Below are 20,781 nucleotides of genomic sequence, written 5' to 3'. Positions count from 1 at the left end.
TGGTGGAGAGAGATGCAGGGGGAAGATGAAGAGGAAAAAAAGATTGAATTCTGCGAATCTTTTTCTCTAGTCTAAGTGTATCGTCACGGTGCATCGCGTGCATCACATTTGCACGATCGCGTTACGTGACGCTAGATACATACACACACACACAGACACACATAAATTTACTTATATTCATACACCTATATTCCATGTATGTATATAAGTATCTATACGTTCTTGGGCCGTCAGAATAAATGCAAGATTAAACACGATCGAACATACTCCCCTCGACGCTCCCATTGCACTCATCCGCGTTAGCGGTGCCGTGGCCAATCCGGCAAATGGATTTCTAGCGTGGAACTTGCGGTTAATACGATTATAATACCGACTAGGAAATTTTGTCTATTAATATCGCGTGTAACGAGCCTCGAAAGAGAAAGATTATTAACACTATGATATAAACAATAAAAAAAAGTGAACGTACGAACACATTTTACTTTGTTTATTCTTTTCGTTCACAAATTTATAATTTCATAATTATAATATACTATATTTAATAGCCATACTTATACGTAATATGTTAGATTAATTGTATTGACAATTTTCATGTTTGTCTCTATCTACGTGTAAAAGCGATTACGTTAGCGAAAGATACACGGGGATTCGTATAGAAGGGAAGGAAGGAAAGGGTTAAGGAAAAAAAAAAAAACAAAAAGAGACAAGAAGAAAGAAAAAAAGAAGAGAGGAAAGAAAGAAAGAAAAAAAAAACAAAGAAAGAAATAAAAACAAAAAAGAGAGAAGAAAAACGAGAGAAGAAAAGAAAGATGAGTGGAGCAATTCTCGGAGCGTCTGGTGGTCCTAGAAGTGATATACGAGCAGTAAAAAGTGTCGAGTGGAGCGGAGGTTCGGCCGATCCGTTCAAACGGTCAAACCCGCTGAACTTTTCGAATTAGTTTCAAAGTAGCGACCTCTTTGCTTCTCCTTTTACCTATGGTCCAATATAAAAGAGAAAGAGAGAGAGAAAGAAAAAAAGATAGACGGAGAAACGATAGATCAAAATACATGGTCAACGAAGAAGAAATTGGAATGATTTGAAATTTAGAAATGTAAAACACATACATAGTTAGATATTATCTACTAAGCATAAAACCGTCGAATGGAATAAAAAAAGAGACAGAGAGAGAGAGAGAGAGAGAGAGAGATGAAGAATTCGAACATGCAATACAATAGATGTGTTACCTACATACGTGGTTAGAAGGAACAGTGAGTGAACGAAGGAAAGAGGGGAAATAAAAAACAAAGAAAGAGAGAAAGAAAGAAGGAGATAGAAAGAGATAGATAGATAGATAGAAAGAAATAAATAAAGAAAGAGAGAATAAGAGAAGAGAAGAGAAGAGAAGAGAAGAGAAGATGGTTAAGGCGGATACGAGAAGCTGCAGGTTCCCATGACTCGCCCACGCTCTGCTAAGAAGGTGCCTCGCTGATGTCGTCGTCGCTCGTCGTCGGAGGCATAAAAGTGTCCAGCGACCGAGACCCGAAGATCTCAAGTGTTCGGACCACCTTGCAGGTCGCGTGGGCGACAAGGCTCGCGAGCGTCCAATGAAGCTTGCGCAAGCACAAGATTCTTTGGAGGTCGCTAAAAGACAGACAGAGAAAGAGAATGAGAGAAAGAGAGAAAGAGAAAGATATCTTGACGATTGAAATAAAAACAAGATTAGTGTTTTCTTCACATTTATCGATTAGGATTTAATAAATTATAGATAATCGAATTTAAAAGATAAACGAATTTTCAAACTCACCAAATTTTTGTTTCTTTTACCTACATATATATATATGTGTGTGTGTGTGTGTGTGTGTGTGTATGCGTGTCTGTGCGTGGTGAAATTTGTAGAGTTTTATCGAAATCGTAATCCAATGTACGAGAACGTATTATATTAACTACCATTACTCCATGGAATATTAATGAATTCCGCGATGAGACGCTGAGAGATTAATCTTCGAGAGTAGATAGGTATTATCGCTCCGAGTTGAGTTTACGACTCGAATGTAGGTAAGTACACCGTAGGAAAGGTAAAACGTAAAATAACTTTCTTTCTCTCTCTCTCCTCTCTCTTTCTCTCTCTCTCTCTTTTTTTTATGCGTAAAATGGACGTCGATAATAAAACTAAATAAAAGTAAACTCTTTACGTGGCAGTCTACTTTCATTGAATTTTTTTTTGTTTTTTTCAAAACGAACACATACACTCACATTAACACACATACGCATATATATATATATATATATATATATATATATACATAGAGAAAGAGAGAGATGAGGAACATTCTTTACAAGAAGAGTAAAATGAAATAAGAAAAATAAGAAGGAGGGTAAATTTTCATAGTTATGCGGGGTCATGGTCGGTGAGGTCGAGCTTGCGTTCCCGGCAGTGAATAGGAGAGAAAGAAAGAGGAGAAAGAAGAGAAAGAAAGAAAGGAGAGGAGAAGTTGGGTGGAAAAGGATGAGAAGTATGGAGGACAGGAGGATCGCGCCCTCACCGCATGAGGGTTTCATCGCCGCCAGCTCTTGAACGCGATTCTCTTCTCTCCTAAGTAATTTATCGTTACTATTAAAATATAGCCATGTCGTCTTCGTCGTCGCGGTGGGTACGTGCCGTTACGGTCGAATATAACCGTTTCTATGGGTGCACGAGGCGTCAACCGTGATTTACAGTACTCACGGAGTTATGACGTGCCTTTGCCCACACTCACGTTTCCCTCTTTTTCCATCTCTCTCTCTCTCTCTCTCTCTCCCTTACACTTTTTATCCTATTGTCTACTATCAAAAGATATTCTAACGCCGTAGATAACGATATCAAAATTTCGATTACATTTCTTTTTTGATTTTGTCCTTTCACTTATTTATTATATATGTATATATATATAGATATATATGTGGGGAAGATGAAAGATCATATTTAAACTCTTCGAGAAGAGCAAGAATCGGTGAACACGTTCGAAGGACATCGATCCTCGTGATCGACGTTGTCCCTCTCCTTGACTCCGTCGATCGTTCGTCGATCGTTACGCGCGTGCTTCGAGAAGACTCGTGAAATACGACCCAATAAAAGGACACTTTGGCGCGAGAGAAAGGAAGAGAAGAGAAGAGTACCTGGTCCATTGTTCGAGGAAGTGGAACGATCATGCTTGTAAAATTCATTCTTCTTCTTCCTTTTCTTCTTTTTTTTCTTCTTATTTCTTCTGTTTCTTCTTCTGTTTTACTTTTCTTTTTTTTTTTCTTTCCTTTATTTTCTCATCTTCTTTCTTCACGAGCTTTCAAATGATCTTCTTAAGGATCGTCATACATATAAACAATTCATCGGCTCAGATATAATAATAATATAACAATATTTATTAAAATATTGTTCAAGCATAATCTATTCTTTTGTTTTTACCTTTTTTAGTTGACGATAACGAATTTATTGATAATGATTTATTCGTTTGAAACAATATTATATTATCGAACAGATTTATGAAATTATTTTTACAAGACGAACATTATGAAAATCTCACTAGTTTTGTATTAATCAACGTTTATTATTGAAACAATGCATTATTGAATTTATCCATTTGTAAAATACAAATGCATAGATCTTGAAACGTCAATGACATTTCGATTGACTCCTACGGTATACTATATCTCGTCAATACTTACTTATTCTACGATCGCTACGTGGCAATTAATCTTTTTTTTTCCTCCTCCGGATACTAAATCACTATCATTAGAAAGGAGAATTCAACCTGGCGTAACGCATGAATTCTTTCACGGCGATTAATATCAATTAGTAAAATTGCATTATTATGCTCGAAACGTTATTTAAATCCTTCTTCCTAAATCAACCAGGAATAATATTACGAATCAATCGATGGATACTCAACGATAGTTAGCCCACGTCGATTGACATTTCAATGATTCAAAAATAAGAAGAATTTACGAGGTAATCTAATTATAGTAATCTAAGTGATAATTCGTCAATATATTAATGAAATTTCAACTGTAGTCGTCGATCAATATCTACATTCGAATAGAATATTTAACTGTTGAACAAAACAATTTCTGAACAACAACAAGAATAAAAATCATATCTAAGTAAGTACTTATATATTCGGTGAAAAAAAAGGTCATATGATGAACGTTCGACAGTACGAATATTAAAAAATCTAAATGATAATTCCTCGATATATTAATGAAATATATATTTGAATATATACTAATTGAAATCGTTAGATCAATATTTACATTCGAATGGAATATTTATCTGTTGAACAAAACAATTTCTGAACAACAACAATGGCAACAACAAAACTTAGTAATAACTAAAAATTGTTACTAATGTATTATTACTAAAGTATACGGTAAAAATATATACATGATATATATGATAAACGTCTTATGGTATGAATGTAGAAAAAGAAAAAAATAATATATATATATATACATATATATATATATATATATATATATATATATATATATATATATATATATATATATAAAATCACGTAGTGTAGATAACGTAAGAGTGCCAAGCTCTTATTATACTTAGCAACTTATTATATCTAGCTAACGTATCGTACAAGTTTTTCTTCGATATAGGGGAACGGTATAATGAATAGAAAGAGATAATAATCTCTTATGCGAGTTCGTACCATCGTCGAGTTGTCGTCCATCGCAGAACAAAAGCCGCATCACCACTTGTTGTGTAGTATGTATGGATGTATAAATCTATATATATATACATATACATATATATATATATATATATATATATAGTAAGGTAGGAATCGATCGAGTAAGTACCAAAGGCTGCGATCGGTCGCGGCACGAATCCCCGTGGCGTGTTACGAATCCTGCCAATCACCGGAGTGTAATCGATATCGAGCCGGAGGTGGGTATCGGTCGATACGATCGGCTCCGCCCCGGGCGTGTCGCCGGCCTGGACGATTTATAATGTTAATATCCCCGAGCAAGACTCTTTCTCTCTCTCTCTCTCTCTTTCTTTTTCTTACTTCTTTATCCCTACCCTTATCCCATGAACCTCTCTTTCCTTCTCCCCCTTCTCTTTCTTCTTCCTCTTTTACTTCTTCTTCTTCCTCTTCTTCTTCTTATACTGACTCCTCGTTTTCTCCATAAGATATCAACAGAACGATGTAAAACAAAATAAAAAAAAAAAAAAAAAGAAAGAAAAAGAAAAAATAAGGGGGGCAAACAAGAAAAAGAGAAAAAAAGAAAGGAAGAACAATTCGATGGAGATTAACTTTTTACATTGTTTCAAATCTCGATTGCCAATACAAAGGGAAAAGAAAAAAGATCCTTTCTTTTTTCTTTTCTTATTATATTTGTTCTCTACTTCTTCGTCTTTTTTTTTCTTTTCTTTTTTTTTCTTTTTTTTTTTTTTTTTTTTACTATACTCTTTCGTTAAAACGATTAATTAAACCTCACGATATTTACGATCGTTAGCTTTCTTCCTTTCTTTTTTCGTTTTTCTTTTTTTTTTTTTCTTTTTGTTTTCCTTTACGACTTTCTGCTCGACGATTAAAAGAGGATTATAGAAAAGATTGGTACGAGATTAGGAGGAGACGTTTAGGAAATACCACTATTTGTATTTCTCACGATTCGGTGACAGGATGACTTGCGAATGTACCGATGCGTTTTGAGTGTACCACTCGTCCTCGTCCTCATCATTGTCGTTGTCGTCGTCGTCGTCGTTGTCGTCGTAGTCGTTCACTCGAGAAGTCGATAGTGTAACGGCTGCATCCTCGTACTATGTAAAAGAAAGAGAAGAGATGAGAAGTGGTGGAGGAAGAGGAGGAGGAGCAAACGAATGTTTATCCCGCGTTAGCTACCTCGCGAGAAGCAATGTCTCTTCCTCTTTGAAATTTTCTCTCTCTCTCTTCTGTCTCTCTTTTCTCTCTTTTCTCTTGGCTCTTCTCGAAGCGGTAGTTTTCGATGGCAAGAGCACTCGAGATAAGTCTTATGTCCGTCGAACGAGCTACAAGAGAAAAGAATCCTTTGTGTTCTCTGAAACGTAGAGCACGAAATTCGGGCTAATCGGTGATAGAGTTGAAAAGCGAAGCGCCGATTACATCTTCCTCGAGAGGAAGAAGATTTTCATATCGCGAGGTATAAGATCTCCGATAGTCGAGTGATATTGTACTTTGATACGATCTTTCATATACGTGATCTATGTAAGATATAGATAGATAGGATAGGATACCTAAAGGCAACGAATATCAAGATAATATCTCATTTATTTGATTGATAATCTAAAATATTTAACGTAGGTTAATAGGTATCATGATTTTTTAGATTTTTTAGTATTATTTGTATCGTGTGTTATGATTGTTATATATGATTGATTTATGTTGAATATCAGTTAATAGAAATGGTAAACATGTTTGGATATTATTATATCCAAACGAAATATTTGGATATTATTATATTCGTCATTAATATATTATAACAAAGATTACGTTATATTTTTTTCTTCGATCCTGCTTTTAATTACAATTACAAATTAAAATTGTCATTTAAAATTAAAAACAACAGAGATACATAAATTCTAAAACATTTTATATAATATATACATATATACCCTATATATAATAAACATGCTTATAAGTATTTAACATATCAAATGTGTGTACATATCTGTATAATCATTTGAAAATCATTACAAATTTTCCGAACGACCCATGAAACAACTTTTTCTCGATATTCAACGTTATAACTCGTTAAGATTATGCAATAAGAAGAGAACCATTAGCATTGAAAAGTTTCGAGGAATTCGATTGTAAACGATCGTACATTGCAAATATGCTGATCGAAAGAGGGAATATCGTTAAGAAAAAAAAAGAAAGAAAAATTAGGTACTACCTACGTATATCCTCCCCCTCCTCCTCCTTCTCCTCCTTCGAAGATAGGAAGGAAGGAAGGTGGAATCGATCGGACGTTCTTGGTCGTCGAACGTGTGTCATGGTTAGGGTCAAGGTCAAGCATCTTTTACAGAAAAGCTGCGATAATGGCGGTTTCTTGCCAGGAAGGAAAGAAAGAAAAAGAGGAAAAGAGAGAGAGAGAGAGAGAGAGAGAGAGAGAAAGAAAGAGAGAGAGTAGGTATCTACGAACGTGCAAGAAGGATGAAGGGTAACCAAGAAGAGGGTAAGAGTTCGGTATAAACGGTAAATTAGCATTACGCTCGCATTACCGATGTTGTGACGCGGCCTTACACGAGCGTGGATCGTCGCAGCATCGCCATACCCGGATCGCAGGGATCGGGTCTCTCTCTAACTCTGATTTATGTCGCGAATGCCGACGTACGTATGTCTCGATGTTGTATATACATACATATATATATGTATATATATATATATGTATATATATATATATATATGTATGTATACATATATGTATGTATACTTCTTCTTAGACCTTATCCAGAAGTATCCCGAGTTACGCGTTATTTATGATATCACTCGTGAGTATCCCATGAAAGAGAGAAAGAAAGAAAGATAGATAGAGGGAGAGAGCAAGAGAGGATGGGACAACCTAAGAAGGACCCTCTTTCAATAAAGCCGAACTTAATTGTCGTCTTCGTCCTCCCGGTCCGAGACCTCTTTCGATTTTCTCGACGTTCAACTCGAGAGTACGATGGAACGACCGAGATATAATTTATTATTACGAGAGAAAGGTCAAGAGAGAGAGAGAGAGAGAGAGAGAGAGAGAGAGAGAGAGAGAGAGAGAGAGAGAGAGAGAGAGAGATAGTTTTCAAGGAAGCTCTCCAAGAGGTGGGATTATCCTTTCGGATGAGGCGAATAGCGAAAGCGGGGGCGGTCTTAAAGAACAAAGATAGATAGATAGATAGATAGTTAAAAAGAGAGAGAGAGAGAGAGAAAGAGTGATAATACATGTATGTGTACGTTTTGTATCGTAGAAAGAAAAGGTACGAGTCGAGGGAGAGAAAGATTCAAGGGAAAGACAAATTGCAGGATCGCCTATCGAACGGAGTAATTAATTAAATACAATAAAGTTAGGTCGAACCTCCTATCTGGCATCGACCACTCCTCCTTCTATCGAACGTTTCGTGCTCGCGTTCGGAGCATTCGCGATTCGATCGCGCGGTCGATGCGTTCATGGACTAACAAAACATGGTTTAAATCGTAAGCACGTCTTTCTACACCCTGCATACCTATATATTCCAATTATCATAATCGATGATCACAACATAAACGAGATATATGTGTATATATGTATATATATATATGTATGTAAGTATATTAAAAATCGAATAAGTATATTGTGGAATGTTGAACATTCGACGGAATGAACGCAAGGATACGAATGCAATCATGGGATAGGTAATTATAATAATTGGTCGATAAATAGATAATTAATCAGAAGGCTAATTACAAATTATGAGAGACTCGAGACAATGCTCGGCATTGTTTGGTATAGTACACGTATAAGTCAAGTGTGGGAAGCTAATAGGTCGTCGTCGTCGTCGTCGTCGTCGTCGTCGTCGTCGTCGTCGTCGACATAACGTAGAAAGTTGTTATAGGCTGAGAGAGCTTCGCAATCAGCATTTTTTTGTGTTTCTTCTTTTTTATTTGTTCTCTCTCTCTCTCTCTCTCTCTCTCTTTTCTTCTTCTCCTTCTTCTTCTTCGTCTTCTTCTTCTTTTTGTTTTCTCGTTCTTTTCCTATTTTACTTTAGCAGGCGGCAGTAGAATCGTCCGAAGAGAATACCGGTGGTGAGCGGTGATAGCAGCGAGCCTAGGTAGAGGTAGAGTTAGGTATAGGTATATGTATATGCAGCAGCATCCGCATCGATCTACGGGGCTCGTGATTAACGTAACTCGACCTCGAAGATACCTACCACCACGCCAGGTAATATATGATTCATACTGCTTCGCCAGGCTCGTAGTACTTTCGAGATTGTACAAAGAGGTACGGCAAGAAGCAGGTGTAACCAATTATTCCTGCTGTGAATTAGTCGCCGAGTGCGACAGGTGCCAAGCTAGTATAGGTAGTAGATATTTTCTCGTTTTAACGTTCAAGATAGTATAAGAAGACGGACTTGAAATCGTCCACAAATCGTCAAATTTTCAAATACCCATTGGATGCGGTATCTATTGATAATTCTTTTTCTTTTTTTTTTTCTTTTTTTTTTGGAATCTATCGAGATATTTTTAGAAACTACAATTGGAAATTAGATCGTAGACAGATCGAAAATGTTATCGGCATTGGTATCATATGTCGACTAAATGAAAATACTACTTACTACTATGTTTTCTGCGAACTATCGTCCTTCTTCCGCTACGGTTATTGTGCGAGAATAGCCTTCCCCGAAGCGACGTTCAATCAAATAAATAATTTTTAGGGCGAACTGGGCGGTGCTCGAACCGCCACGGCATAAATTATATCCGCCGACGCAACTCGAACGCGGCCGAGAGCTGCATATTTATACCTAGCGTTCCGCTGGACCCGCTACATTTACCACTCTCTTTCTCTCTCTCTCTCTCTTTTTCTCTCTTTCTTCTCTCCTTCCACTTCGAAGAAGATGGCTCCCGGTGAAGAAAAAAAGAAAAAAGATTTTCCAAGTTATCTTCCATTAAAAACTTTTCGAAGAAAACTTTTCGACAACACCGATATATAAACTGGACATATCTGAGTTACTTAGATATACTTATCTATGTTTGATTGTATTACAAGACAAAAAAAAAGGAAAGAAAGAAAAGAAAAAGAAAAAAAAAACAGAAGGAAAAAGAATATAATATAAAATTCACATACAATTGGATTCTGATCGATCGGACGATCTTACAATAAGAATATGAGAATAATATGAATATGAGGGGATATACAATAAGAATATGAGTGACTTTAATACACATGGCTAGACAAAAGAAGTCAAGGTGGTGCCGTATGGGTGATGATGATCACAATGTTGGTGGTTAGTTAAAGTGGTCACACGGATGGAGACCGACGGACTAAGAAGAAGAAGAAGAAGTAGTAGAAGAAGAAGAAGAGTAGGAGGAAGAAGAAGAAGAAGAAGAAGAAGAAAAAGAGCCGCGATGATCCGTGGGTAATGCGCGTTCTTGCGTTCCTCATCGTGCGTGACGCAGCGAAAGCGCGTGGCTGCTGCCGCCGCGAGTGGATATCTCGCCGTCTGGCTTGCACTCCTCTACTCCTGCTGACTACATCGTAACCTCTACTCTTTCACCGATGCGCGCGACTACAGCCGCGAGACTACGCGCCTTCATAGAAATCTACGCGAGCCTTTATGCTCGTATATACGCACAACATTGCGTCTAACATCGTGAACGGACGTATTAACGGCTAGAATCGAGCGTATGAGTGAGCGAGTAAGAGAGAGAAAGAAAGATAGATAGATAGATAGATAGATAGAGAGAGAGAGAGAGAGAGAGAGAGAGAGAGAGAGAGAGAGGTGACCAGGAAGGTACTGCTATGCGTTTGCATCTATTCCCTCGATCGTCTCGATATTAAAGTGATTAAGAGTATGACGATAAATGGCGAAATAAATTACGAGATTGGAGAACTTTGACTTTGATTTGAATTTTATATATCTATACCTACATATAGAGGTACCTTTAAGAGTAGAACCAATAGGATGATGAACATTTTCCCTTACAGTCACAACGATCATTTCTATCTCTTTCTCATTCTATGTTTCTGTTCGAGGAGAAGATTACGTCACGAAATTCGTTAGAGAGAATCGCGGGAGTCCACGAGACATCTCTCTCTTTCTCTCTTTTCTCTTCTCTCTCTCTCTCCCTCTTTTCCTATATCGACTCTTCTCGTTTTATGTAAAACCCTCGGTCGTAGCTAACGTCATTAATCATTCACCGGTTTGCGTTCGTGGATACGCCAACGATTTCCCCCTCGGTGCCAAGTTACCTTCCCTCCCTTTCTCCCTCTCATCTTCTCCTCTCTTTCTCTCTCTCTCTCTCTCTCTCACTTTTACCTCCCAGCAACTTCTTGGCGTAAAGGTACTTACCTACAACGAGCGAATCGAGCGAACGAAGGAGGCGCCTCACCGCGCCGCGCCGCGCTACGTTTCCTGCTTGCCGCTGAAAAAAAGACTCACCTGGGGTCTTCGATCTTTTAAAAGAAGAAAAACCGATGGGATTACGTTCGTATACGTCTTTGATATATCTACCTACGTCTGATTTTGCTTTTTCGCGCTAATGAGCACGATATTCGGGATTCGAGGATCTCTCTCTCTCTCTCTATTTCTCTAAGAGGTAACAATAAAAGAAATTCTAGATTTTTATAGGCTGATGGAATGGTGCGAAAGAAATCTAACGGGGTGGGCAGAAGGGAGGTGGAGAGTGGGTGGATTGGACATAACGAATTTCTTTTCTATTTCTTTTTTTTTTCTTTTATCCCTCTACAATACCGTGATAATACTTAGGTACTTACTCGTTGATACATAAAAACGAAAGCTTTTGTTTCTCGTTTTCCGATCGAAATGTAGTCCCTTTTCGATATATGTATATATATATATATATATATATATATATATATATATATAAAATTACACGGCTAGAGTCCGAGATTGACTGGCCATTAAGGCACGGCGCGTTAAAATCTTAGCGCTCGTCGGCAGTGGTGGTAGGTAGCCTACCTACCAAAGCATAATTACGACCTGACGAGCGTGCTTCGCCGCACGTTAGCGTGACGTCGAGCGTGCACCCGAGCGCGTAACGATATAATGAACGATTTCTTAAATAAGTTTTCGATAAGGAAACGTATTTTTCTTTTTTTCTTTTTTTTCCTTTTCCCCTGTACGAGTACATAGCGTAACAAGAAAAAAAAAAAAAAAAAGAAAAAGAGAGAAAGAAAAATTAAAACAAAAAAAGAGAAAAAATAGAAGAGAGAAAAAAGAGACGAAGTATTAAACAAATTGAACGATGGAAAGCCTTGATTATTGGCTTACACCGGATAAAATATTACTCGATAAATGGACTCTTATTACGCAGAATTTGCCAATGCAATTATTAAAACTATTCCTATATCATATATATTATTAACAAGGAATTGCTTCCATTTCAATATTTCACCCCGTATACACGACGAATCCTGGATATATACAGTTATGGATACTGATATGTATACGTATACGTATACGGACACAAATACGCGGGGAAGTATTATCGTAGATTAAAAGCAAAAAATAAAGAAAGCAAAAAAGACAAAAAGAAAAAAGCTTGGTAACGATCAGTGAGAGTGAGGGAAAGAAAAAGAATAGTAGGAAGAAAGGAAGGAAGGAAGGAAGGAAGGAAGGAAGGAAGAAAGAAAGGTAGGAGCGGGAGGGGTTGGGCGGAGTGGAGGAGAAGAAGAAGAGGAGAGGGTACAAAAGGGTGGAGAAATCTCGAAGAAAAAGAGAGAGAGAGAGAGAGAGAGAGAGAGAGGAAACATCGGTCGTAGTTCAGCCCGTGGCCCATCAGATAGCAGACTCGGTTGCTTTCATGGACGAAGGGAGGAAGTACCGGGAACGAACTCGACGATGTAGGATGAAAGAAAGAAGAGAGAAAAGAGAAATAAGAGAGGGGGTTAGAGGGGAACCGAGAAGAACGTTTGGTGAGGGATGAGTGGGACGAGGGGGAAAAGACGAAGAGGGTTCACAGAAGGGAGGATCGAAAGAGGCACATTGTTTGCCGAGCGCAGCCGATAATTCAGTAATGAACGTAACCGACGCGCGCCCGCGTTCAGAGCTATAATTACCGATACCACGTCGGATAGCGGATACCCTTAACTTCTTTCGGTCCTGAAGCGCTCGCGCGCACGCTTCCTTTTAACGTGTGCATATACCCTCTTTCTTTCTTACTTATACACGGAGAAACACGAACGCGCAAAGATTCATTCGCACGCACACAGACAGACTCACGCATGCATATACATAGACATATGCATATACGTACACACATACACGTATATATACACTGTGTACACATGCACAGGTGTATGCACACGTACACAAAGAGAGATGCTACTCATTCTCTCCTGGTCCTTGGAATGGGCAGCTCTAAATTAATAAATCAATAGCCGATGCCTTATCCGATTAGCGAGTAGGTGGAGTTTGTTTGTTTAAGAGGAGGATTTATTAATTCTTCCCTGGGTGGTAGACGCTTCTAGAAGCACGTTAATCCCTCCCGCCCTTCTTTCTTTCCCTCCTTCCACCCCTTTTTCTCCTTCTCGTCCCGCTTGGGATTCTATTCGGTTCGTTCGATCATATTCAGAGATTGCTAAGTTCTCGGTATGTATAACGGATCGGCTCGATATGGAAACTTCCCTGATTCCTAAGGGAATTTTTTTAATACTCCCTCTCTCTCTCTCTCTCTCTTTCTCTTTCTCTCTATCTATCTGTCTATCTATCTGTCTATCTATCTATATATCTATCTATCTTTTCTTCTTTCTCTTTAAAATAAAAAAAAAAAATAAAAATAAAAAGAAAAAGAAGAAAGGAACGAAAGAAATAAAATCGAGTCACGCGTAAGTACTCATTTTACGCATCGAATGTGCGTGCGTGACTCGTGCACCTGGTGCCATCTCTTCACGAACTCGTGAACTTACCGAGAGAGTTTTGAGGAAGGACACGAGAGAAGACAAGCGTCGCAAACGATACCCTGACGACTTTCGCTCTCTCTCTCTCTTTCTCTCTCTTCCTTCTCTTCCTTTCTATATCAAACAATTCTCGGCGGGGTGTGACAAGTAATTATCATGGCGAGGAAAGATGGAAAAAGGATGGGATATTATTCGTCATCGTCGTGGCCTAACGGCCGGATTCGATCTCGCCCGAGTGAATATATATCCGGCTCGAAGAGAAATCACGCTCATAGATTTCGTCGCAATAATACCCTCGACTCGTAATCGTTACTCCTGTCTCTCGGTACCGTGGCTAAGGCAAAGTAAATCGGACTTTGTAAGGATTTACAACGTTGGAAAGAATCAACCAAGTTGACCGACTAGCTAGCCAGCTGGATAGCTAGCTTAGCTAGCTAGTCAGCCGGCTAAAGTGCACCAACCCGAAGAGTGTATAGGAACGGCCAACGAGAGCGTGGATTGCCGTAGGAGCCGTAGGCAGAAATTAGTCTCGAATCTCGTTTCTTAGCTGCTCCTAGTCTTTTCTGGAGTCCGCGGCCTGATGATAATGACGGGAGAAACAGCAGTAACAGTAACAACAGCAGCAGCAGCAACACAACAACAGCAGAAGTAGCAGCAGCAGCAGGTGCACGAGCCGATGCCACCTTCGCACCTCGTCGCGGTCGTTGCTCGTCTCGGCCGCGTGCTAGTTACTCTTAACTCTTCTCTCTTCCTCATCCTCCTCTTACTCCCCTTATCCTCTCTTCTTCCTCGTCGTCGTGTCGGGTCATCTCGTAATTCGTTGCTTCGTGTCGCCTCCGGGTGCTACCTACCGTGGTACGCGGCATCGAGTGAGGGAGAGAGAGAGAGAGAGAGAGAGAGAGAGAGAATACGTGTTCCACGCACGTATACACACACGTACACACTTATATCCGCATAGAAATACACGAAGAAAAGACGTATACACTCTCTAGCGAGCTCTACGCTTAATATCTCGAGCCAATCTTGGAGCTTGCATTCAGTGGGTTAGTGCCGTAAATGCCGGTAAGCATCCACCGGCTATGGCCGTTCTCGTGTGGCTACCACTACGAGAGCCGGCTAGGCAGGTATTCATTCCATTTGCAGTTATGACGAGTACGAGTTCAAAGGCCGTGAGAGTTTGCCAGGGCTCTCCTCGATTTGCTAGAGACTCTATAAGCGAGTCTGGAGCATCTCTCTATTCCCTCCCCTTTCTCTCTTATTTGCCTTGACTTTACATAGTATTTGATGGATTGATTAAGATCGATCCTGAACATTGTTTAAATGATCTTCCATAATAACGACTTATTGGGAATCCGACGAATCATTAAAATTTACTCGTTATTCGAACATTATTCGGGTTAACTTATAGAAATAAGGATTTAACGTTTGAAGAATATCTTTGGTACAATTCGAGTTAGATGGTAGCGAGTAACCAGGGAGTAGTAGTAAAGAGGACTTACGTTGAGTTTTCCTCGTAGGATAGTCGTATAGCAAAGGATTAGCAACGGAGGTACGCTTTTATAAACGGCGATGAATTTTTGTCCGACTTAACGAAATGGCAAAAAGCGAATAAGCATTGCCTTCGTCGGACTATCAATCCTCCTTCGCTTGGGTATTAATACCTAAACCCTCTAGCCCATGTCGTAACGCTGAATTACGTTATACACTGGTGTCATAAAGGGGACACATAGGCTTGTTGTAAGACCTCCTCTTCTTATTCTTATTCTTCTTCTTATCCTTATTCTTTTTATTTCTTCTTTCTTCTTTCTTCTTCTTCTTTCTTCTTCTTCTTCTTCTTGAAGCCGATACAAATAGAAATCGTTCTCCTCCTTAGCCGCTGCCATTGGTGCTATTGCTGCTATTGCTCCTTCTTTCCATCGGCAGTAGGTACCTTTTTATTTTTTCCCTTTCTTCCTTGTTTCTTTTTTCATCTTCTTCTTCTTCTTCTTCTTTTTCTTTTATTTTTTCTCTTTTTTTTCTTTTTTTTTATATTCCTCTCTCAAAGCCACGCGAAGCGCGCTAGCAGCCAGCGAAGCTGTCAGCGATGTTAGGTGCCCCCTTTCAATCGTTGTACTTGTAGTAGCAACTCGCGAGTCTTCTCTTTCTTTCTTTCTCACCTTCGACTTTCTTGCGGATCTTAACCTCCTCGAACGATTCATCGAACGAAAGAGTAGCACCAGTCGACGCCGGTAGTCGCAATTATAGAGTATGACTGCACAGATTCGTTTGGTAATTTGTTATCATTGAATAAACACATCGAGCAAGGTAGAAAGAAAGAGAAAGAGAAAGAGAGAGAAACAGATAAAGATTGGAGAACGACAAAGGGTCGTTCGTCCGTTCGTTCGTTTGTTCGTTCATTCGTTTGTTCGTTCGTTTGAACGTCAAAATGTCCGAAAATTCTGATCCTCTGGTCTCTCTTCAAAGATGATCGATTTTTCTATAGGGAACACGTATTCGGAGCATTCTCTTCATTCGGAGAATATTAACTTTCATACTCGAATTAAATAAATCCCTCAAATATCCTGCCGATATATATATATATATATATATATATATATATATATATATATATATATAGTCATGTAAGTACTTACATACATGTACTGCATATATAGGTAAGGCGATTTTATAAATTAAATATTTATAATATACGAATCGTAAGTGTCGACGGATGCAAAAAAAATTGTTATCAAATTTCCAAATATATTGAAATAAAATGGAAGCTAATATCAGTACCTATAACTAGATTATTCTTATGATCGATGAAACGATTTCAAAGTACAAAGATAATCCGCTCCTGGATCTCACGGCACTTTGAAGATGTACAGATGTGTGGACGATGTTACCATCGTTTGAAAAGAAAAAGAGAGAGAGAGAGAGAGAGAGATATATCTCCTCCTGGCAACAGGCGGTAACGTCTAAATTAAATGTTTCTGGATCGACGAGCCACGGATTCAACGTGTCATGCGCCGCTCTTAATCTGGATTTAACGGCGAGGTCTCCTCCGGCATGAGGCCACCTTGCGGTGCCTTGCCTCTTCTTCAATAGGGCTTAATTGGCGAATATTCCTGGTACGATGTATGCATGTATGTATGTATGTATGTATGTATTTATGTGCCTTGTATAGAGACAGCATAGAACGACGAAGAAAGAAAGAAAGTGAAAGAGAGAGAAAGAGAGAGAGAGAGAGAGAGAGAGGAAAGGTTCAAGAGTAGATAGGTACCTCCACCTATATATGTACGTGTGTGTGTGAGAAAGAGAGAGAGAGAGATAAAGATAGAAAAATAGAAAAAGAGAGAGAGAGAGAGAGAGATAGATAGACGTGAGAAGGCCTCTAGAATATTGCTTCGCCTTTGAACGTGTGCTTTGGTTCCTCCACCGACGCCTCTTATTCCTCCTCTTCTTCTTCTTCTTCTTCTTATCCTCATTCCCCTCCTACTCCTTCCCCCTCGTCACCCTCCGCGCGCGTACACTCGAACAAGGCGCGAGGGCGAGAATGACTTCGCCGACTCACTCGCGCCTTTTGCGTAATCACGATATAATAACGACGATAACGACAATAATGATGAGCGACGGAAGCGTTAGAAGCTATGGAAAAAGGGTTTTCATAGAAACTCTTGGATCTTTCATCGTCGTCGATGGTATTGATGGACAGTATATGCATGTAGGTATTAAGTTCAAAAGGTAAGAATATCTAAATGGGTGTCTCATTTAAAGAGAAAAAAAAAAAAAAAGAAGAAGAAAGAAAAAGAAAAAAGGCAAAAAGGGAAATAGGTAAAAGCATTAATTGGATCCTACGCTTTACAATATCTTATGTAATATTGAATTTTAATATCTATAAGGGAATTATAAGGGAAACGGAAGTTGATAAGTAAGTATGTATGTGTAAGTTAACTTGATAGAATTCAATGATATGTAGATGTATTAACGAACGCGCATGTATATATGTACATATCTGTTGTCGTTGTCTTCGTTTCTATTTTCATTTTATTACGGTGTTGCTCTCGAGCATCATCGTAGAGAACACCAACGACTTGCGGATATGTGAAAGAGACAGACGGACAAACAGATGGAAAGATAGAGAGAGAAAAATATAGATAGATAGATAGACAGAATGAGAGAGAAAGAGAGAGAGAAAGAGAGAGAGAAAGAAAAAAGAGAGAGGAGAAAGAAACTTCGAAACGATTTTACTACGAGGTGGAAAGAGATAAAGAGTCGGCCACACGTAAAGGTCAGGACTCGAAGCGCATCTTACGTCGTACGTGAACCAGATACGTAGGGGAAACCGTGCGTGCCTTCGAGGCCTGTCGCAGTAAATTATCATTTTCATAGCGGAGCCTCGGTCATTTTGAAACTGTCTTGGCCTACGGCTACCTCCAGACGTAACGCTAGCGAATGTAGGAATACAACGAGAAAGGGAAAACATAGGATATATATATATATATATATATATATATATATATAGAGAGAGAGAGAGAGAGAGAGAAGGAAAGATAATAATAATAAAAAAAAATGGAAAAGAAAAGGATATAAAAAAGACGGTAGCAATCGCCGATCCTTTTTACTCTTCTAAAAAGTAATACTTACCAATGAAAATGCGAAATACGACGACGATAAAAAGGGATCTCGTACGAAGTAAACACACACCTAACCAACGCCGAAGCCGTCAATAAACTATTCTCTCTACCGTCAATTTTCTTCTAACTTCTACGATGTGATTATAGATCGCGTCTGTTAAATGTTTGTTTTTTTTCTTTCTTTCTTTCTTTCTTTCTCCTTTCTCTCTCTCTCTCTCTCTCTCTTTTCTTTTCTTCTCTATCTTTAATGTCACCTTTCGAAAACTGATCTCGGTCGACAGACAACAAATATTTTTTCCGCTTTAAACGATGTTATGAGCAAAATTACATGATCTCTCTCTCTCTCTCTCTCTCTCTCTCTCTCTTTCTCTGTCTAGTTTTTTTTTCTTGTTCTTATAAAATTACGATCTGTTGATCGCACGAATAAGATCGAATGGACGTAAGTATTGCGCGTGACACCGCCAATTCTTTTATCCTCACTAATTACGTAATGACATATGTATCAACGTACTTACGTACCGAAGAACATGTGAAAAAGAGAGAGAGAGAGAGAGAGAGAAATGTTTGTATGCGCGCGCGCGCGTGTGTGTGCCTATGAATATATACATAAATATACAACCGAATATAATGTCTTTCCTAAAGCTTCCTTGAAAATCTAGTTGATAGTTCGAGGGCCCGAAAAGGGGCCTCGTATTTCTGCTTTCGAAGGATTAAGTAATAAAGCAGGCGTTACGAGCTAGTGAAATAAAGAAGAAAGAAAAATATAAAATGGTTGGACGTATTTTTCGTGCGCGATGATAAATTGTCGCCTGATTTATAATGATTTATAATGAAAGAAGATGTTAATAACTTTGATCGAATAGAGAAACGATTTCGAAAATCACGATTGACGTTTTTTGAGTAACCAAAGTTAGATGGTATTTTTATCCATTATTTTTTCTCTTTTCTTTTTATTTTCTTTTCTTTTAATATCTTCTGAAAGCCGTTTACCTCTTAGATGAGAGAGAGAGAGAGAGAGAGGGAGAGAGAAAGAGAGAGAGAGAGAGTATATCACGGAAAAAGACGTGTTTTCGCAGCGTGAAGTCCTTAAGGCGGATACTTATGAGCGCTTATATCACTCTGATAAAATTCACTGTCTCGCACGGCAGGCGGTAGCGAAGGGACATCTGTCTCTGACGGAATGCGAGGCTAATTGGACGGAGTATATCAAGCGCCTTGACCGTCATTCGAAGGGCCTTTCGGAATGAAATAGAAGAAGAGGAAGAAGAAGATGATAGAAGAAGATAGAAAAAGAAAAAAAGAAAAAAGAAAGAAAACGATAGAAAAAGATAAAGAAAGACGTAGTTTAGAAAAAAAATAGAGACGTTCGAGTCGCTCATCGAATGTTATTACAAAATCGTTATACCATCGTTACTTACAATATGTACTTACTTACATTACCATTGCAGTTTACTTTAAAAATAACGTAAAACACAACACAATACAACACAACACAACACAACACGTTTAAGAATTATTTAAATCCCTTTTTTTTTTTTTTTCTTTTTATTTTCCTTGCTAATGAACCTCTTTAGATCTCTCTTTAACATACGAGAGTATATTATTATTACAAAGTAGAAAAAAGGAAAAAAATATCATTGAGACTATATCTACACATGCACATACACATGTACATACACGTACACATACACATACACAATTTCTTTCTTTCTTTCTCTCTTTCATTCTTTTCTTTCAGGTAGTAAGAAGGTAAGGCTCGTTTTTCGTCCAAGTCTCTTTCCCTGGTTAAACAAGAATCGTTCCTGAGTCCTCTCGATCGTTAGGTTCTTTAAGAAGCTGGAAAATGAAGTGGTTTTCTTCTCTGACAACGACAATCGGCCCCGCGAGTGCCCCGAAGCGTTTCTTCGTGCTGCGGTAGCAACGCCAAAGAGAGAAGGAGAAAAAGAGAAAGAGAAAGAGAGAGAAAGAAAGAGAGAGAGAGGAAAGACAGAGACAAAGAGATAAAGAAAGTCAGCATCAGCTAGCATCAGAAGGAACAGCAAAGGCAATGGCAACGGCAACGGCAACGGCAGCTTCCTTTCGTCGTGCAGGAGGGATCGAGCAGTGCATTACCCGTTAGACATGGCCCCCGCGCTGATATATTGACTTGGACAAAAAAGCGAGTGTTCTTCTACTCCCTGGCACCGCGGTTGCAGTCGCCGCTGCCGCCACCGCTGCAAAGACCGTTCCTTCTCTCTTTCTCTTCTTTTCTTCTATCTTCTTCTTCTTCACCTCTCTCTCTCTCTCTCTCTCTCTCTCTCTATCTCTCTCTTGTTTCTTCTTTCTTTATCTTCTTCTTTTCTCTTCATCGTTTTGTTCTTTATTGCGAAGCGAGAGAGCCGAACCGATGACTGCTACCACCAAGCTCGAAACACATTTATACGTATCCTAGCATATGGAAGATCTAACGACTAATGGACTTTCGAAGAGAGAAAGAGAAAAAAGAAAGAGAGAGAGAGAGAGAGAGAGAGAGAGAGACAATATTTTTCTTAACCCTCGAGATCTCGATCGGAGACTTGCCTT

General features: G+C 38.8%; 1 protein-coding gene across 2 annotated transcripts in view; it reads right to left on the bottom strand.

Annotated features, from left to right (window-relative positions):
• The window catches only part of LOC124430651 (zygotic gap protein knirps-like), a 203,839-nt gene that overhangs the window by 95,442 nt on the left and 87,616 nt on the right, over positions 1-20,781 (bottom strand). The window contains exons 3-4 of one of the 2 annotated variants that reach the window (XM_046977551.1): positions 5,872-6,017; positions 5,670-5,789 (exon numbers count right to left, since the gene is read on the bottom strand). The gene's annotated coding sequence lies outside the window, so the exon portion shown is untranslated. The remainder of the gene's footprint in view (positions 1-5,669; positions 5,790-5,871; positions 6,018-20,781) is intronic. The other variant, XM_046977552.1, reaches the window with a different exon arrangement.

The sequence above is a fragment of the Vespa crabro genome, chromosome 19 (assembly GCF_910589235.1).
Source record: "Vespa crabro chromosome 19, iyVesCrab1.2, whole genome shotgun sequence".
NCBI lineage: Eukaryota > Metazoa > Arthropoda > Insecta > Hymenoptera > Vespidae > Vespa > Vespa crabro.
This window is presented reverse-complemented; position numbering and strand designations above follow the sequence as displayed.